The following is a 22281-nucleotide window of genomic DNA, read 5'->3' as shown; positions in this document are numbered from 1 at the left end:
TCTCGGCAAACATGCCTCATCACATCAAATAAAACTAAAGCTGGCAGACGTAAAAGTACTTCGTAAACCATTTCTAGAGGAAGAAAGTCTTTCCTTCGTCTCTTCTTGGCAATTACACGAACACTCCATGTTGAAAAAATGAGGTCAGCCAATAATTTTTTTCGAAATGGAATGATTTCAAAACGAAAATATTTTTATAGGAAATTTGCAAATGGAAAATGGAATAGAGAGCAAAGATTTTTTCCTCTCTTCTTCGCGGCGGCCAGACATCTGTGACTAATGTATAGTTTCTACACTATATGTAAGGAAAGGAAATAATTCACGACCTCATAGCTAAAACATAACACAGACGAAGTAAATAAATTGATGATTTTTCTATGTCAATCAAAGATAATAACTTTGTGAATTACCTCTGTCTTTGGTTCACAAAAACCATCTGCGTCAGCCAACTGCTTCGATTGATGTCTCTTCTTATGCGGAATCGGAAATGATGGTGAAGAGTGGTTTGCTCATGGCGGCGAAAGAAACTGCAAATAGGGTTTCAGCCTTTATGGATTAGCTACCGATCAACACACACCGTATAACATATCTACATAATATAATTCAAAATCAAGCTCGTTTAAAAACAAAAAACAATATAAGGCTACATAATAAAACATAAAAACCCAAAAGTTTGGAAAGACGGAATGAGCACAATGAATTCTACAAGATGGTCAAACATACAAATACAGTTCTGTCAATATAAGTATTTTCAAGTCGAGAGAAAAACTTATATAATAATAAAACACAAAAAACCTAAAAATTGGAAAGCATATGCTCTTACAATATTTGATCGCCTGGGTTGAGCAGCATAAACAAAATTGACCCATTATTCAAACTAAAGATTACATCTATTTGGATAATTGATTCCCACATTTATCATTAATAAATTATAGGGGTGTCAATCGGGTCGGGTTGGTCGGGCTTCGGGTCAACCCGTGAAATTTTATTCTATTTTTTTCAACCCGAACCCGAAGAAACCAGAAAACCCTCAACACGAACGCGAACCCGTCTAACCCGACTCAACCCGTCTAACCCGCCTAACCCGAATTTTATTTATTTTTAAAATTTAAAAAAAAAATAATGAAAACATTTGAAAAAATAAAAAATAATAATAATATTTTAATTTAAACACATAATAACAAAATATCCGATTTAAATTTGAAAGTTTAATTGTAGAAAATTAAAAGTATATTTACTAAATCGAATAAACAATGGTTAAAAAAATAAAAAAATATACAAAATAAATATTAAATGATGAAAATTTATCATATAAATATACAATAAATTTTGTTCAAACATACCATATATAAAAATATAGATAATATTTTCAAAAAAAAGTTTTCGGGTCAACCCGACCCAACCCGAAACCCGTCTAACCTGGCACTAACCCGAACCCACCCGAACCCGAAAAACCCCAACCCAATCCTAATTTTTTTCGTGTCGGGTTGACGAATCGTGTTGTATTTTATCACCCCCTGTTAATGTACGATTTGTAGTAGTAGAAAGTGGAAGGATCTTTTCAAGAAGTCACGAACCATGGCTACAAAGAAAACAGAAAACTTGAGAAGGGAACTCCTAGAATTTAAGAAGAATCTGCCATAAGCAAACTGCATAAAGCAAATGGGTATTCGATGAAAGTAAAATTCACTTAAATTCCAAGAAAAGCAACCAACTTTTACCCCGTAGAAAGAAAAAAGTTAGAAAAAATTGCACAAAAAATATTTTTTTAAAAAAAAAAACTCCTACCGAAACTCTCAAAAAAAAAATCCACCTCTCCGATCATCAACATACGAATTCACTTCTGAGAACTTCCCTAGATCCTTTAAAAAGCAAAGACCCATAGATTGGTATAACTTTTGGGGATAGATCAAACACAACACCCATCCATGTAGAATTCAGCTACAAACACATTGTTAATGCAGGAAAAAAAAAGAATTTGGGATTGATGGGGGGATCTTGTACCTTGTCAGTTTTCTTCTGGTAAGAATCCGCGTTGAGCCTCACTGCAAATGCGGAATCAAAAATTATAAAAGCTTACATTTTGGGAGATAAATGCTCCGACTGTTTAAAAAGAAACCCAAGGTCAAGACGATGCAAAGAAGAATAGTCAGGTTTGAGTTGCAGGCTGAAGAATATTATATTCTAGGCTCAATTATTGTTAAATGGGTGGTGTTTTATTTTTTGTAAAGCCCAGAAGTTGTAATTGGAAAAAAGAGGACGTCCATGGGCTGAAGGCCAAATCCATTCGTGCTTTTGTGAGGCTGTCTTACGAGCCAATTTTAAGATACGGATAGTCAATCCGATCTGATTTGACCCAACCCATAAATATTATTAATTTTTATTTCTGAAATATTATTTTTCGCCACAAAAGTATCATTTTTTGTTAGATATGACATGAAGAAATATTATGTAATATATGCTCTTTTGAGCGAAAAATATCACTCTTTATGAAAAAATGTTACTTTTCACTGTATACATTAATAGTGATACTAGCGAGTCAAGCTACTTGTGAGCAGCTCGATCAAAACTCGACTAGAGCTTGACTGATCTCGAGTCAAGTTCGAAAAACTTGACCCTTTACTCTACTGGAGTTAGGGTTTTAAACGTTTCTTTGTAAGTTTATACATGTATCTTTGAAATAAAATCTGAAGTGGATATTGTTTAAATTTATTGGATTGGATGACATTTGACATATGATAACATACACATGTTAAGCTAAGAATGAATTAGCAAGTTTGGGTGTGTTGCAATCGATTGATTATGTTGTGATTGACAAATCAAAGGAACACGAGATTTACTAATGATAAAATGTCAAAATGATAAATTTTGTAAAATTGGTCTGTCTTCGATCTATACTAAAGCTAAGTGCAACTCGATTTTTATAACTCAGACTCAATTAAAGAAAAAATAAAATAAAATCCAAGTTTGACCAAACCAGGCTAAGTTATTTCGATTTTATGCTTGCAAAAATGGTAAATTTTAACTTCTATACTAAAATTTCAACCTTCTTGAAATTTTTATTTAAAATCGAAATGGGTTTCCAGAAACATCCAGCAATGAAAGATGTAGTAAAAAATGAGGTATTGAAATTGTTGAATGCTGGAGTGATTTATGCAATTTTTGGTAGTAGTTGGGTGTCTCTTGTGCAAGTTGTGATTAAAAAGGGTAGAATGATTGTGGTAAGAAATGAAAATAATGAATTTATCTCTACTCGTCCTGTGACTGGTTGGCAAGTATGTATTGATTATAGGAAGCTAAACAATGTCACATGCAAAGATCATTTTCCACTTCATTTTATTAATCAGATGCTTGATAGACTTACTGGTTATTGTTACTACTGCTTTTTAGATGGTTATTCAGGTTATAACCAGATTGCTATAGCACCAAAAGACCATAGCACCAGAAGACCAGGAAAATACAACCATTACGTGTCCCTATGGCACGTTCGCTTTTAGGATGATGCTCTTTGGGCTGCGCAATGCACCTGCTACGTTTCAGATGTGCATGATGGTCATATTTGTAGACACAATGGAGGTAATCATGGGAGTCTTCATGGATGACTTATCGGTATTTGGCTCTTCTTTCGATCATTGTTTACATAACCTTTCTCTCGTTTTGCAGATATGCCAAGAAAATAATCTTGTTCTTAATTGGAAAAGGTGTCATTTTATGGTTCAAGAGGACATTGTTCTTGGACATAAAGTGTCTTCCTGGGGATTAGAGCTAGATAGAACCAAAGTTGTTGCTATTGAAAAGTTTCCACCACCAAGGAACATTAAAGGAATAAGGAACTTCTTAGAACATGTCGGTTTTTATCGTAGATTTATTAAAAAAAATTCTGAGATAACTAAACCCTAGTGTAATTTGCTAGAAAAAGATTCATCCTTTATCTTTGATGATGATTGTCTGTAAGCTTTCGAAAAGATCAAGACTGCAGTGGTGATATCACCAATTATGATAGTACAGATTGGAAGGAGCCCTTCGAGTTGATGTGCGATGCTAGTAATTATGCAGTTGGCACTGTTTTGAGCCAAAGAAGAGGCAAGACGTTTAGGACAATTTATCATGCGATTCACACTATGGATGCAGCACAACAGAACTACACCACCACTCAAAAGGATATGCTTGTAGTCATTTTGGCATTTGATAAATTTTGACCTTATCTGACTAGCACAAAGTGAATTGTGTATACTGACCATGCAGCCATTCACTACCTGTTCACCAAGAATGATGGATACTGCTACTGCATGAGTTTGATTTCGAAGTTATGGACAAGAAGAGGACTTAAAATCAAGTGGCTGATCACTTTTCTAGACTCAAGTTGGAGAAGAAGAATGAAGAAGGTGTGTCATAAAGAATTATTTCCAAACGAACAACTCTTGAGGTAAACTCTATCCTCCTTTTGGTTTGTTGACATTGGTAATTTTCTGTCATGTGGTGTTCTTCCTCCAGAGTTAAATCACCATCAGAAGAAAAAAAATTTCCATGACATCAAGTTCTTTCTGTGGGACGACCCATATGTGCTCAAGAGATGTGCGGATCAAATCATTAAAAGATGTGTGGATGGTAAAGAAGCACATAAAGTATTGGAGAATTGCTATTCTGCACCATATGATAGGCATTTTGGAGCATCAAGGACAGCGGCTAAATATTGCAATCTGGTTTTTATTGGCCAAATTTATTTAAAGATAGATATACCTAAGTAAAATCATGTGATAAATGTCAAAAGATGAGTAATATCTCTAGACGTCATGAGCTACCACTCACAAATATTTCGGAGGTGACATTTGGGGAATTGATTTCATGGGGACACTTCTCACCCTCCTTTGGCCAATATTATATTCTTTTAGCCGTTGATTATGTATCAAAGTGGGTGAAAGCAATTACCACCAGTACTAATGATATTCGTGTTGTAGCTAAGTTTGTGCATAAGAATATCTTCACACGCTTTGGAACGCCAAGGGCCATTATCAGTGACGAAGGTACGCATTTTTGCAATACAATTTTCAACTCACTTTTGGCTAAATACAGTGTGAAGCATAAGGTGGCACTGACACATCACCCATAGTCGAATGGACAAGCTGAAATATCCAACTGGGAGATTAAACAGATCTTGGAGAAGACAGTGAAGACTAACTGGAAGTATTGGGCAAGCAAGTTAGATGATGCACTTGGGCATACCGGACTAGACACCTATTGGGATGTCTCCCTATAGGATGTTTTTTGGTAAAGCGTGTTATTTGCCACTCGAGTTGGAACATAGAGCATTCTAGGCAGTGAATAAGCTAAATTTCGATCTGAAGGTTTCTGGCGATTTGAGAAAGCTATAGTTAAACGAGATGGAAGAATTTTGCAACGATGCATATGAAAATAGCAAGATCTACAAAGAACAGACAAAGAAGTGGCATGACAAACAAATCATGTAAAGAGAATTCGAACCAGGCCAACAAGTGTTGTTATTCAATTCAAGTCTGAAGTTCTCTGGTAAGCTGAAGTCGCGATGGTCCGAGCCATTTACAGTAGACACAGTGTATCCTCATGGGGCAATTGAGCTAAAATGTAGTGATGAAAGAACATTCAAAGTGAATGGATAGAGAGTCATGCACTACTATGGAAATGAAGTGTAGAATGTTGATATAATTCTACTGAGCGAGTCGAACTAAGAAGTGGTGCCAGTCAGGCTGACGATTGTAAACCAAGTGATTTCTGGGAGGCAACCCAAATCAGTATCTTTTTCAGTTTTCTTTATTTTCTCGTTTTAAGTATCATATTTCTTTTGCGTTTTTTGCTTTTTATTTTGAATTGAGCATGTGGAAACTAGGCACTGATATGATTATTCTTGTGCTAATAGTGAAAGAACTGAAGTAGGATGCAAGTTTGATCATAAATTGTTGATGCCTTAGCGCTATAGCACCACAAAGAGGCGACACAGCACCTAAATAAAGCTTGACATGCGAAGAATTAGCGCCATGACCCCTCATTCAGCGTTGCAACACCTCAAACGCCGTAGCGTTAGCGCCGCAGCTCCAGTTCGAAGACTCAATTCATTGAAGAATTCTAGCGCCTCAGTGCCTCTAGCGACATAGCCTTAGCGCCGTGGCGCTCGTTCCGTAAAAAAGAAAAACAAAAAGCGCCTAAAATCATTCTACTCTAGCAACCACTTCATAGTGCCGCGGCACCCTCAGCAACCCATCGACAGAAACACTAAGGTCATGCACTAAATCGCTACTTATTCTCTCCACATCCTCTTCTTTCTCTCTTCTACATATCCCGCTCAACTATACTCATTGCATCAAGAGTGAAGGGTTAGAGTTCTTGGAGACTTCAAAGATGCATCATCCAAACCATGTTTTTGGTCGATTTTTGGTGGTGATTCCTGCGATTACATCAGAAGGTAACTCACTTGACTTCATTAGGTGTTGATCGTTAGCCTCAGATTGGAAGAATTGTGGTGTTATGATATCTGCATCAAAGGTGATTGATGACGTGTCTGTGAGAATTCATGTTTGAGAATTGCCGAATTTGAACTATCAGAATTGTTGTGTGGTGGATTGTAAGGGGTGATGTTTGTCTTCGAGGCAATAGTTGGTAAATAGGATTGTTGAATTGTTGACAAATGTCGTCGAAAAAGAAAAATAAGGGTGACGAAGCTTCATCGTCTTCAACTCCTAATTTCCTTGATTTACTTCGCATATTCAATAGAGTAATAGGTGGTTAATTGCCTGAAGTTGACGCACGTGAAGTAATAGGGCACAATTTTACTTCGTATTATAACCGAAGTCGTATCCAAGAAATTAGCGAAGTCTTTTGTCGGTTCAATGAGGGGAAACCGATCCGGAATTAGACTGATGCCGAAGTAAAAACATCTTTTACTTCGTCGATTTCGTAAAGTGCAGAAGTAATACGTTATATATAACTTCATAGTTTACACTGATTGACGAAGTAAATGTTTTGTATAACTTCACATGTTTTGTATTTTGGTGAAGTAATTGATGCGAACGACTTCGTAATTACGGAACTATGATGAAGTAAATAAATTCTGTAACTTTGCCATAATTTTTATTTGTGGAAGTATTTGGTATTTTGTTGCTTCATAAATTATATTTATTGACGAAAAAGTCGATTTAAAAGACTTTACTTTTTTTTATTATAGTGAAGTAATTAATAAAACAACTTCACAATTATTGAGCTATGGTGTAGTAAATTCTTTCTTTAACTTCGACTCAATTTTAATATGACAAGTTATTTTTTATTTTATTATTTAATGATAATGATAATAAAGCATTCATTAGTATATAAATCATGATCATATGGCACCTTAACCTTTAAATTTACTAAGCTGCATGCTTCGGTATTAAGCTATATAAGATTCATTCAAATGCTCGGCCTTGGTTAGCATCTAAGCGCAAGGTCTGAGTTTCATTATGCCCTGAGCCTAAACTCCACGAATTACTCATGAAAATATCAAATTTGAATCTTTGTACTTCTAGATCAGTTTAAACTATGCTGCAACGATTCTGTACCTCTTTTTCATAAAGATACCTCCTTTTCTTAAAGATTTTATACAGAACCATATTGGTCATCGGAGAAAACGAGCCATTTTTGCAAGAATCATAAGATCAAATCAAAATAAAATCTATGAAACAATACACACCAACTGGAGGGAAGGATACACAACCTATCATTGATATATAAATGCACCGAAAGAACAGGAAGCAAAAAACAGGCTTAGGATGACCATATACAACCGTTGCAATCTAAACAACAAACCAGTGAAATCCTTATTTTTTCCAAACAAGAAGCGGAAACTGCAAGTATAGTAATTAAAATTCAGTAATGGGCTGTCAATTCCTATATTCAAATCAGAGAGGCAAGCAGCAACCATATTCTTATTTCTCAATTCACAGGAAAAGAAGGAAGCATACCGACACATTCTTATTTCTCAATTCAAAAGCTACAAGATATCACTAAAATTGAAAAAAAAAAAAAAAAAACCCGGAATCAATGAGATAAAGCAGGCACAAACCAGACAAATCAGAACCAAACTTCAGCCGATAATCATCCCAAACCACCACATCTTTCCCCCAATCACCGGAAAACTAGAAGGCGCGCGGTGTGACAGCAGCCGAAGTGCCAAACCACCAGCGGCGAATGAAGAATAAAGTACAGATCTGAAGGTGGAAGTGATGGAAGCAGTAGGATCGGAACTGGAGATGGAGAGAAGTCTGTGTTTTTTAATTGCTGAAGTCTAACGTGTATTTTAATTTGTTAGTTTTATAACTGAAGTAAGTAAGTATGTATTACTTCGACTTCGAAGTAAAAAAACAAATTAACATTTTAGTCTCCCTTTCAAATAAAATGAAATCTTTAAAATTTTATTTTATTTTTTTAATTCACAGATTTTAGGTGCTACAAATTAAAAATCGAAGGAGATAAAAAGTTAACTATCAGTTCATTTTTTACAAAGTAATTAATTAAGAAAAATTAATTAAAATTATGGTTAATTTTTTACTTCACTAAATATAAATTTTAATTTTTTTTTTAAAATTTTTTACATCATCAAAACTATTCTGTCGAAGTAAAATATTATAAAAAATTAGAAGTGAAGCCCGTGTTTTTTAAATGTTGAAGTAAAAAATAATGTTTTATTTGTCAATGTTATTATCGAAGTTGATTGGTATATACTACTTCATATTAATAATCGTCAAAATATCTAGTGAAAATATCTAGTGACGAAGTAAAAGCCAAAAAACAAACCGCTGAGAATTATACTAAGTATTGGAGAAGAGCATGCACCGAGAGCATGGTATGGATCAGAAACATCCCACTTGCGCAACTTTAGTCCTTGCCAAAGAATTGAATTGTGACACGTTTGTGAAGCCACACGAGGATACTGTGATGTCCTTAGTGCGGAATTCTATGCTAACCGGAGTAACCCGAGTTCCATTTTGAGTATTAAATGTAACAGATTATATTAGGTCTTCATTTAACAATTTGTTTCGGGGGTATCGTCACAAAAAACAAGTCGGTGAAAAGACGTTCGTAGACCGAAGTAGTTTGGTGGAAACATCAGTGCATGTTCTCATATAGTCATGTTGAGTGAGATCGGACGCGTGGAGTTCAGAAGGACCGAATTCAGGATCAGTCCAACCGATCTATACGTGTCTAGGTAAGTGTCAAGAGTGCATCAACACGTGGGAGATAACTAGTGATCGGAGGACCCGAACTCATGCAACCGAACAGTTGTCAAGGCTGTGTTGACACGTCGGCCATGCAGGGATCGGACGGACCGAACCCGAGATCGGTCCGATCGATCGAGGCTATAAATATAAGGTCGAGATTTCCGAATTCTTGCTCATTCCAAACTTCGCACACTCGTATTAACAGCAAGATTGAATAAATAAATATATTCATATCTCATCTCATGAAAGTATAGATATGCAACCACCTTATTGATATGATAACCTCAGTCAATAGTTTATCTGTTATGCAGTCATGCTAAACTTGTCAAAAGTAAAGAAGAACATATCAGCTCCTAACCTTCTTAACCTTATCCCAAGAAAGACTAAAAGTTCAAGAAAGAAATCACATTACATGACAGCAGATGACGTATATTCCAAATAATTCCAATTGATCGTATAAATATTAACAAACAGAAACCAAAAGCAATGAAAATGTACAAGTCAAGGTTTTTCCTGAAAGAAAATTAATTCGACCCATTTCCTACTATTTACACCTCATAGGGCAGATATTATACATCTTCCCCATAAGGGATGAGGAGATTTCGCGAAGAACTTAATTTCATTTAAATATGACAAAAAAATTAACAAAATGAAAGCTAGCAATTTCAACTTTTACCAATCGCCTTCATAATTTTCATCCCGTAATAAAACTTTAATAGCAACGGAAATTAAAAATTTAAAACCAAAACAAAAGGAGGAAAAACAAATGCTTCACGAAATAACAGATCCAAAAACACAATCTTACAGTAATCACAAGATCCAGGTAGCAATTCACAGAAACCACATCTATCAGAACATTGCTTCCACCAAAAGTACAGTTTACAAACAGCAATGACAGCAATAACTTAGAAAATAGAGGATTTCAAAGGCAAAAAACTCTTACCTTGAACACGAGTGAGAGAATCGCCGACACATACCCTTCGGCTCGATGACAATTTTAGATATTTTTGTGGATCCTTTTATAGAAATATAAATACTCGTATAGATATTTCTGTGTGTTAACAATTAATCGCAAATATACATTTTTTATATTTCCTTTATTTATCTTTTTGGAAATATAAACAAAAATATTATAATAATTAAACAATTAATCGCAAATATACATTTTTTATATTTCCTTTATTTATCTTTTTGGAAATATAAACAAAAATATTATAATAATTATGATATCATCTTATTAATCAATTTTTATGAGTCAAGTCTTTGATTTAAACATAAAAGAGTAGATATCTTATGAAACGGTCTCATTCGTGAGACGAATCAATCCTATCTATTTTTAAAATAAAAAATAATAATTTTGATGTAAAAAATAATACATTTTTCATTGGTGGCCCAGATAGACTATCTGTCTCACAAAATTGATCTGTGAGACCATCTCATATAAATTTTTGTGAACATAAAATATTAACCAAATCCACTCGTTCCTCTTTTTACTCCGATAGGCCTAGCCCAAAGTTTCAATAGATCATTTATTTTTACTTTAACCCTAATTACAAATTATTAAATATGTTGAAAATTTGAAATATCAGTTAATTTTGTATTCTAGCTAGTGTTTTCTTGATGTGGAGAACGGTAGATGAGATCCTATCTATGTGGCACTACTCTCACTTCATTTCAACAGGTAAGATCTTGTCACACATACAATTTCAAAAAAAAAGTGGGTCTTATATATGCATGGACAAATCATGGCCATCCATCCTATCATGGGGGCAATGCCCACATGGATAGGATGAAATAAATCGTGGAGAACCGAACATGTGAGTGGGGAATAACTTCAGGTTTTCTTTTTATAAAATAAAATAAAATATGAAGTATATTCATTTGATTAATGGCAAAAACTTATGTGAGACGGTCTCACGGGTCGTATTTGTGAGACGGATCTCTTATTTGGGTCACCCATGAAAAAGTATTACTTTTGATGCTAAAAGTATTACTTTTTATTGTGAATATGGGTAGGATTGACCCGTCTCACGGATTATGACCCGTGAGACAGTCTCACATGAGACTCACTCTTGATTAATTGTAATTGAAATTTGTGTATGAACTTATTTCAATAAAAGACATAAAGCTGGAATTCTAAGTTCTGGTTATAATTTGGACACTTAAAAATTTGGATTTGGAATTGGATTCACAAATCATTAATGGATTTGAAATTGCATCTTGTGTTTTGTTTGAGATTTAAAAATTCTATTTAGAATTCATTTTTTGTTTGGAAAAAATAAGATTTGTATTTGAAAATTTAAAATTTTACTAAAATAATCTTAATTATCTTTACATAAATCAATATCTAAAATATATTATTCACATTATTAAAAAACTGAAAAACTAAAATAATTTTATCATATATTTCTCTATATCATTTCAATTATATATTTGTATTATATAAACTACATAAACTCTTATATAATTAATTAACTATTGTTAATGAACACAAAATGAATTATTAAAATAAAATAATCAAACATAACAGATAAAAATTCTAATTTTAATTCTACTAAATAAATTATCTCAAAATTAAATATTCAACAACATCTTAATTTTATAAATAGAAAAATAATTTATTATTGAATAAATGATTATTCAATATTAATGACAACTATAAGTATAGATCTCAAGAATTGAAAATACAAAATAAAAATAAATAAATTTGTCATTCTATATAACCATGATATATAAAGATGATAGAAGGATAATAATTAAAAAAATGTGGTATGAATAATTTTTTTTATGTTTATTCAAATCCAAATCCCATCAAATCTGACAAATTTTTGAAGAATAGTTTTTACAGAATGAAGTGGTTTCCTAACTATGTTCAGAACACAGTACGATGAAAATGGGACATCAAGATTAATATTTGGATATAAGGGACGAACGTACTCCCCGTGATGATACCAACAATAATAATCTGGTTCAAATATATATCGACCTAAATGTACTTTTACTGTATCGTCATCTAAAAAAGTTGTGTTCGGACATTTTTTGCGATTACATGGACAATATGCTTTGCCATTTAATAAGCATTCCGGATGACTTAATGTAAACGCCACAAATGTCTCTACATCATTACAATACTCATGGGGGCAAAAACTTGTATGAGACTGTCTCACGGATCGTATCTGTGAGACGGATCTTTTATTTGGGTCATTTATGAAAAAGTATTACTTTTTATGCTAAGAGTATTATTTTTTATTATAAATATGGATAGGGTTGACCCGTCTCACATATTAAGATTCGTGAGACAGTCTCACATGAGATTCACTCACTCATGGGTTATTAACTTATTCTCCAACCTACGTAAATCCAACTTCTATCGTTGTCAGTCATTTTATCCTACATATATTTGACAATTTTATTGTCGATTTTAATTTTGATGGTCATTTTTTTTTATTAATTATCGAAAAATAATATGATTTATTTGAATGATAGCATAAAAATAAAATGTATGCACGTACAATCGATATGCTAATGTTTGAATACATATATACAATGATTTATTAATGTTTGAATTTATAAGTATATCTTAAATTTATATAATAAAAAAAAATTGCAAAAAAATATGTATGTTGATATTTTTATAAAGTTTAAACAAACTTAAAGAATATAAGTGTATAACTAAAAATAATACTCGTCCATACCATTGAGAATAGCCTAAAATCGCTTAGAAAAATGAGGGGGTGAGTGGGATTTTCATAGACGATTGTCTACGATTTTTGGATAAATCCGTCACTAATAACTGTCGCTAAATAGCGATGATTTTTCAGAAACCGTCGCCTAATTCCGTCCACAAATCCAAATTTTGAAATTGGGATGGAACTAAACTATTTATTTCCGTCACTAATTAGCGACGAAATGTATAAGTCAATCATCGCTAATTAAATAATTCTCTCAATACCTTGTGTTTGTGACGATCTATCAATAACAGTCACCAACTACAATGACATTTCAACCTATTCCATCGCAATTCGGGATGGTTTGTATGTCAATAGCGACGGGATGGTTAATTCGTAGCTAATAATAGCAACAAAAAACTCAAATGGTTGCTAAATAGCGATGATTTCGGTGCTAATTTAGGAAAACCAGTGGGAATTGACAGTGGTTTTGTTAAAACCGTGGGCATGTTCAAATTAGCGACGGATTTGTCGATAATATTAGCATCGATTTCTCTAATTCCATTGCAAATAAGTCCATTTTTGTGTAGCGTACTAGTGACAGGACACACGTTGCTTTCTGTAAAATTAAAAATTTTTGTTTCGATTAAAAACTATGAAATCTTGAATATATAAATTAAAAATTACACCTAGCAGTTATAAATTAAATATTTTAATTCGATTAAATTAAACTTGTCATAAACCGACATATAAGGATTTTGGCGAATGAAGCTATCTAGAGCTTGATGCGTCTGAATCATTCCATTGAAGGCAAATGAATGTTCTAGAGAATTTGGAAAAGGGGAAGGATATGAAGGTTTATTTCTTAAGGATTGTCTATATGCTTACTGTGTGTCAATTGTTTTGTCATAGACTAAAACTTGCTTTAGTTAACAGTTTCTACTTTTCAACACTAAGTTCAATTGTCAATTTTGTTGGTGCTTTTCCTAAACATAATTTTCAATTTAAAACAATTCGAGAAGCAAAATTAATTGTTGATTTTATAGTATCGGGGGAAGTTGAAACTGGTACTTGAGCTAATTAAAGTTCTTCTTTGCAACGAGTTGGAACTACTCGTTGGAGCTCAAATTTTAAATCTGTTAGGTGATTGATTGATTAAGTTCAACATGTATACTTCTTGAAGATCTTATTGACAATAATATTTGTGGAGAGGATAAATATTTGTACTTGGATATAAAACCATTTGAGTTTGTTTTTATCTTACTTTTTATGCATGAAGTTTTGGGGATGTGAGATATGTATGTTGTGTCAAATATTGATATGCCTGACTTGAATGACCATTATATGCAAGGTACAAAACGTTTTTTTCAGTAGAATAATAATACAACAATACATGATCACTATCACTTTCATATATTCAATGTCGTGACAGATTCTTAGTTGATGGATTTGATCGAAAGATTTTAAACTAATTCAATGGAACTTCTTACTCTTAGTGATGAATTGAGCTCGGTTGATGGATTCAAATCATTTTCGTTATCTGCTATTTGTTGTTTAGTTGATAAGTTTTATCATCATGATTTTATTAAAGAAGAAAGATAAGATTTGGAGAGACAATTAGATCGTTACAAGTTTGATGTGCCTCGTCATGTACGATTTCAAAAACTTGATTCTCTTCATCACTTGTGTCAAACAATGGCTACAACAAATAAGTCACATCTACCCCTTTTAATGGATAGAGTGATTAGGTTGGTGTTGACTCTTTTAGTTTCCATTATGACTACATAACGAGCTTTTTCGAGTATGAAACTTATCAAGACGCCGTTTCGTAATAAAATGGAAAATGAGTTTCTAACCAAGTTAAAAACTTGTGTGAGACGGTCTCACGAGTCATATTTGTAATAGGGGTCTCTTATTTGGGTCATCCATGAAAAAATATTACTTTTTATGCTAAAAGTATTACTTTTTATTGTGAATATGGGTAGGGTTGACCCATATCACAGATTAAGATACGTGAGACGATCTCACATGAGACCACTCTCTAACCAATACCTATGGTCATCTATATATATTGAGAGGAAGATTGGTCTTGCTACAAATACTGCGATGTCATTGACAAATTTGACATTTTGAAGAATCTCATGTTGCAATTTTAGTAGAATTCTATTATATTTTTGTTGTATATTTTGAATACATTCTTTTTATCCTTGAAGATAATATAGTATGTTATATATTTCGTCTTTATGTTTTATAAGTCTATGGCATTCAAAATTTCCCACGAAGGAAAACATTTTTGATTATGCCCAATTCAATATCTATATATAAAAGCTGAGTTTTTATCTAAAATAATAAGTTTCCGCTAAAATGACAATTCTAAAAAAAGAAATATATATCATTAATCTCGAAATATGTCTGCTAAAATAAATGACTAAAAACATTTAATTTTACGAGATTTTTGTTGATATTTTTTTAATAAATACTTCTCTATTCTCTTTTTTTAAAAAAAAAAAATTTCAAATGTGCATTGAATACGTAAACTTTATCTATTGATTGTATTAATTTTTTATCAGTTCAAATTTAAATTAAATTCATTTTTATATCAATTTAAATATAATTTATGGATTATATGTTTTTTGTTTTCTTTATTCAAATTGAAACTCAACTCTATATAATTTTGCATTTATTATATCAATTCATTTAATTTGAGATATGGTTTTGAAAGTCCACGTGAACCACATCCATGCAAAATTATCAAATCTTTTATGTATTTTAATTAAATTATTTTAATTGCATTTATTAAAAGTGGTAGGAATGTTTACATGTTTAAAATATGATTTTCAACTAGAACGCATAAAACGATGTTTTAAAGATCATTCGAGACGTGATCGAGGAAAGGAGACAGAGGACTACATGAGGGAAAATATCTTACACGCGAGTCGTATTTTTAACCAGTGTTCAATTTTCGACGAAAATATGGACTTTTCAAGAACTCGACTAATATTTTCGCAAACTTTCCTAAACGAAATATTTAAATAATAAATAATGTGCCTATTATACTAGGTTATTGGGCCCCAACCTTTTCCATGCTAATTTCTATCAAAACTAGAGTTTGCAAACCCTAAAAGCTACGTCATACCTCACGCCTCAAGCACAAAAAAACACAAGGACTCCTCCCAACAGCAGCACACGGCCACAGACATCACACACCAACACCGTCATGTAAATTGGGCAAGGAAATTTCAGCGAAGCTCCCTCCCCGTCCTTCCGTCAATGTCCCTCGCGTCAAGGAATTGTTTTCTTGCGTAAAATATGCAAAAACACGCCTTAATCTTCCTTCAAACATCTTTCAAACCATATTATGTATATTTAATTATGTTTGCATGAAAAATAAGATGCACCACTTGTATTTTTGTTTTATGGCTAAATATGCATAAAGCTAGAGTTTTCATTTTCTAAAATTCTTACTAATGATGCACAAAGGAGCTGCCATGGTAGGAAAATTTGAAGGGATGTTTTTTCACATGTTTAAGGGTCCCTAGGTGTATGTCTAAAGGGTGTAAAATTTAGGGTTAGAGGATGAACGAAAATAGGGTTTTCATTGGACAAGGTTACATTTTTTGCCCTAGGAAGAAGCAGGTTGTTAGCTACTGTAGGGACGTGATCATGGGTCTTATTATGGTCTATTCATGGTCCTAGATGGCTCAAGTGAATGCTGGTGCGAAGCCTAAGAAGGATACGCAAGCATGAAGTCGTGCGTGGCCTTTATGTCATGGCTTGAGGGCTGCGGCTTCTAGGCTGGTTAAGCTCTGTCAAGTATGGTTCCTAGGATTTGGTCATGGTCCTAGGATGGTTATCTATGGTCCGGACAGGTTGGATAAGGGGTAGGGTTGAAGGTTCCCTGGGATGGTTAGGCTAGGGCTCGAATAAGATAGGGCAAAAATTCAGCGGATGGTATAGGCTTGTTCAATGGTCTTACTTGGCTTGATTTGGGTTGTATATGGTTTAGTTAGGCGTTAAAGCTTTGGTCCAAGTTCGTAATTTTTTGATAAGTTTCGAGTCAATACGAGTCAAAACCGATATGTACGCCAAGTTTAAAAACGAATCGATGAATTTATTGAAAAGCTAAATTCTAAGCCTAAGGAATTTCTAAAGGAGTGTTTTAAGGTAATAGGTTAAGTTTGGAATGATTTGGGACGTCGTTTAGAGGTCTACGGACAAATACGGAAATTTAGGGTTTCAGAGGCAAAACGGTCATTCTATACCTGAAAAATTTTAGACGTCCTGGCAGTGCCCTGAATGCTGCAATAAGTTTAAAATATTTATTTTGAAAGTTTATGAAATTTTATGATAAAACGATAATGCTAAAAGACGTGTTGCATGTTTGGTTTTAAAAGAAAATTGATACATATAAGCAAGGATTTTATAAGTGATGGAAATATGAAAATTTAAAGGAGATGAATTGATTGTGACTAATATGATAATACGATCATATGATTGGGGATACCGTGAGGGAAAAGGCCCCAGAGGGGTCCCGTTTACGGGAGAAGGCCCCAGAATGAGCCCGACGATCGTATTTCCATTGATATGATATGATATGATAATATGTTAGGTCAAGGCTCAGTTGACGGGTGACAGTGTCGATGATGTCCCCGCTGCCTAGTACCATGGTTATACGTAGATGGATCCATTGACCTACAGCTGATACGAAAGTCACAATTAAGGATCTGAATTCATCAAAAGGAAAATGTATATGTATATGATGAAATGGAAAAAGTACATGATGAAATGAAAAAAAAATATGATGAAAGGAAAGAAAATTTTATGATGAAAGGAAAAGGTTTGAAGTTTATGCTCATGAAAAGCTATTATAAGTATAAGTATTTTCGTTGTTACATGCGGATGTAAATGTATATCATTTATCAGTATTATGGTTTGATGATTGAATACACTCAATAGGTGTGATTCATGCAGGTGAGCATGATTTTGATGGAGGTCTTGATGGTTGAAATAATTGGACTGAAGGTGCACATAACACGAGGACCTTCACTAGTTTTCCGCACTTACGTTAATGTTAGTTACTTTAAAATTTTATGACTTATGATGCTTTTGATTGCAGGTTTATGTTTTATTTTGCAAAATGATAAATTTAGGTTGGTGTTGGGTGCAATAATTGTCCTTGCTTAGTAGAGCGATCGAACAATGGTGCTTGTGATGCTGTACGGTTAGAATTATTGACGAGTTACGATTTCATGTTTGAATGCTTCATTTTGGATTTTCAAATAATTAGTTGGGGAGTTTATTTTAAATGGGACAAAGGTATTTTAAAAGTATATATGTTACACGTGCGAGTTCGGCCGAATATATGAAACAAGAAAGAAAAAAAATTCTAGTATATTTAAAGAAAAAGACGTTTCGGTTTTTCGTTACTATGATATATCTAGTTATTATAAATTTTGTAAATAATTCAGTCTGACTTCTACATTACATCCAGACAGTCAATTTTCAATCAGAATAAATATAAAAAAATTGAGTGTAATGTTCAATATCATTCGTGAGGTAAATCATTAAAAAATACATTTGGTGCTCAAACTATGATTAGTTCATTGATATGATCTACCAACATATGGTAATAACAGAAATAAAATGTATTTTCTATCATCGAAACGTTATTATTATATTTCCATACTTTTTATTTAGGAGTATTATTTATATTTTCTTTATTTTATATGGTTCACACACATTTAAACAGAGTTTTTGCCATATTTGGAAATTTTACGCCAAAAATAATATGTTATCAAAAGAAAAATTTATCACTATTAATGTATTCACCTACCGCATTAATATTTGAAACAAATAAGAAATAAATATATAATTAAAATAAGAATTCTTTTCAATTTATTTTTAAAAGTTCAAATTTAAATATGATGTTCTTGAAATTATAAACTACATTTAAATATCTGCATTGATTATATCATTCTATTTAATTCCGATTATTATGATTAAGTTGTATGTTACTTTTATAGATTTTATGTTTACTACGATCTATCATACTAAATAAAATTTAAAATTTTTTATATAATATTACATTTCCCAAATTTTTTAAAAGAGTGTCAGTATATTATTGTTATTATTATGTATCTTAATAGAACTTTAAAATATATATTGTAATAGAAATTTAATATAATTTTTTTTAACATATCCAAAAACTAATTACATTTTTTATCAAAATTTATTAATCTAATAAATGACAAAAAAAATTGAACTTTTGAAAAATATTCATTTATTATTTAAAATTTTGATAAAAAAATAATATAAGATTTTTAAATATTTCTTATTTTTTTTATTAATAGCAGTTTCACTTAACCAAAATAATAAATCAATTTAACGACAAACTATTGATACCATCATTTGAATGTTATCTTAAAGGATATAAATATTTTGATATAATAATTATTTATAACAATATTTAAAATTTAAATATTTTCATTATATTAGATCAAAAATTTTAAATAATCACTATTACTTACAGATTTTAATCATTAATTATATAAAATAACACTCTATGAATCGTACGGGTGAAATATTAGTATACTAAAAAACAAGCATCAAGAAATTCATCGGTAAATCTTATTATAAAGCACTATTTGATAACAATTGAAAATTACAAGGTATTATTGAGTCATTATTAGACAATAATCATGTATCTTAAATTCAAACTATAAATGAGTAATGCTTCAAGATAATCTTACACTGTTAATAACAACCGAGTGTTACTAGATTTTATTGAGGCACTACAAGATAATAATTGACAATTATTAGATAGTAACTGATGTTGATCAGATATCCGATGAAGATCAATCAATTGAAATAAATAAGATCATCGATGAACAGGGACGGATCCAGAAATAAAAGTTGGGGGGGGGGGGCTTGAACTCAATATGATAAGTTATAAATTATTAAAAAAAAATTACATTATATCGTTCAACGAAGTTGTGCCCTACGAGATTTTAAAACGTAAAATTCATCAATAATAGATTTTACATCAATATGTTTAGCTAAATCTCGTTCAATATAGAGTGTCAAATAATCGGCAAGAAAGTCATCCTCCATTTTATTGCGAAGTGCAGTCTTCACATGCTTCATTGCTGAAAAAGCCCGCTCAGTAGTGGCAGTAGACACAGGATAATGTCAAAACAAGATGAATCAATCTAGTCAACATAGCATTAACACTTGACCGTCCACTCTCGGTCAATTGCTGACACAACTCAACAAGTGTAGAAACCTTTAAATTCTGCATCACATCAAGTTTATAATGTATCAATTAATACTCCAAAGCAACAATTTCTTGAGCTGTGAAATCTCCAGGATAAAACTTTTTCGCAAGCTTGCAAATATCATCACTCTTAAAAGAGTCAAATGAATTTTTAGGATCTAAAGATGCACTAAGAGAAAGAAGTTCCACTGATGACTCATTGAACCGAGTATTTAACTCCATCAAAATGAAATCTATTGCTGCATTAAAAACATCAAAGTGGTAATGATGTTCTATTGATGTTCCATTTTGAAATAGTTCAAGTTATAATCCTAAACAAGAATAAAATAATTATTAAACAAGTAAACATGTAATAGTCAATCAACAACTCAACAACAAACAATCAAGAAACCACAAATCATGCACAGAGAAGCTATAAAAAATAAAATAAAAAATGTATAGCCGATTCTTACCTGGATTGTTGCCTTGCCGATGAGCAATTCGATTTCTTCGGGAGTCCGCAATTCTATTCTGTCGCTAAAAGGCTTGGGACTTGGGAGAGAAATTTTGTAGAATTGAGGTGGGGCGGATCAGAGGATATGGGATGAATTTGGTCTCATCCTTATAAATGGACGGGACTTGATTGGACTAAGACATTGATGTACGACGGTTTTTGAAACAACCGTCGTTATTAGCAAATGTTTTTCAAAAGATTGTCGCTAATAGCGACAGTTTGAATTAAAACCGTCGCCGATCCACATCGGCGACGGTTTTACTAAAACCGTCGCAAATATTAGCGACGGTTGCTAAAAACCGTCGCTAAATAAAAAGTGGGCTGGGCTACAGCCCAGTACAGCCCTAGAATAAATCTGTCTCTGCCGATGAAGATCAAATTGACGTACGGATTATTCTCAATTGGTATACATTGATTGAACTTCATATAACATTTGATCACCAACACCCATGATCTTATCCATCAATTATTAGCTCAAGAGTTTTTCAATTTGATCATCAACAAAACCAATGGCCTCATTGATTTCAATTGATTGATCTTCACATGACATTTGATTAATTAGTACTGATTGAGAATTATTCTTCAATGTTTAGTTCAATAGTCATTTTTCAATTTGATCATAAATGTTAACGATCTTGATTGATATTCATCGGTGATGCATCATAAAACCCCGGGTAATGGATGACCCGAAAACAGTGGAAAGAGCCCGGGTCATGGACGACCCAAGACAGTGCATGGATAGCCCAGATCACGGTGAGTTGGCGGGGTGATTTTGTGATTAGCCGGGCAAGCGAGCGCCCGAGACGTCATTCACCCGGGCAACCAGAGGCCCTACCTCTTGACCAAGCTCTCGGGTGATGACTATCTACCCGGTATCCCTCGGTAACAGCATCGCACTCGAGTGCTTGAGTAGATAAGATCTCGTTTAGATAAGCATTCCTGACAGAATCCTACTGATTTGATGTGATGAAAAAGTAGGGTGGCGTGACAAGAAGTCAACATCATAGGCTATAAGTGGTATGTGGGCACTGAAAACAAGGTAATCATGGGATTTCCTCCTATAAATAGCAGGTTTACTTTACATTTATAACAATTGAATTTTCATTCACTCACACATATATCCTCACATATATTCACACCAGTAGCATTTATTGCTACACTGGTTTTTATCATCTTCCTCACTTTGCTGACTTAAGCATCGGAGTGGCCAAGCCGGACACCCCTCCGACGCTCATTCACGTGTTTTTCTCTTATTGACAGGTCTTCATCCGAAGTTTATTCAGGAGAATATCTTACAGGCCATTCCCCCTATCAACTTTATCAGATTCCGTGGATATCCGACCCATCTCACCTTATCCAAGTGGATCACATCATTGGCACCGTCTGTGGGAAACTTGAGTGCAAGGCATTGATATGGCTCCTATCAGAAGAACTTACCAGGAAAATTCTCGGATTCCTGAAGAGAATCCACCTCTCTTTGGTCCAGGAGGTCATCCACTCATAGGACCACATCCTACTATCATCTTGTCACCCGAGGAACTGGCACGAATTTTGTCTGATGCTATTGAGAAAGCTATTGCAAGGAAGGCAACATCATTCTGCTCAGCCAAAACATGAGAAGGA

At 33.1% G+C, this 22281-nt stretch overlaps 1 long non-coding RNA gene across 1 annotated transcript; it reads right to left on the bottom strand.

The window, feature by feature from the left end:
• Nucleotides 1–129: 129 nt before the first annotated feature.
• Nucleotides 130–8270, bottom strand: LOC140822956 (uncharacterized). Its single transcript, XR_012116079.1, has 3 exons — nucleotides 8069–8270; nucleotides 2005–2045; nucleotides 130–589 (listed from the first exon to the last, which is right to left on the bottom strand). It is a non-coding gene; the product is annotated as an uncharacterized lncRNA (long non-coding RNA).
• Nucleotides 8271–22281: the final 14011 nt, after the last annotated feature.

This window comes from Primulina eburnea, chromosome 2, assembly GCF_022965805.1.
Source record: "Primulina eburnea isolate SZY01 chromosome 2, ASM2296580v1, whole genome shotgun sequence".
NCBI lineage: Eukaryota > Viridiplantae > Streptophyta > Magnoliopsida > Lamiales > Gesneriaceae > Primulina > Primulina eburnea.
This window is presented reverse-complemented; position numbering and strand designations above follow the sequence as displayed.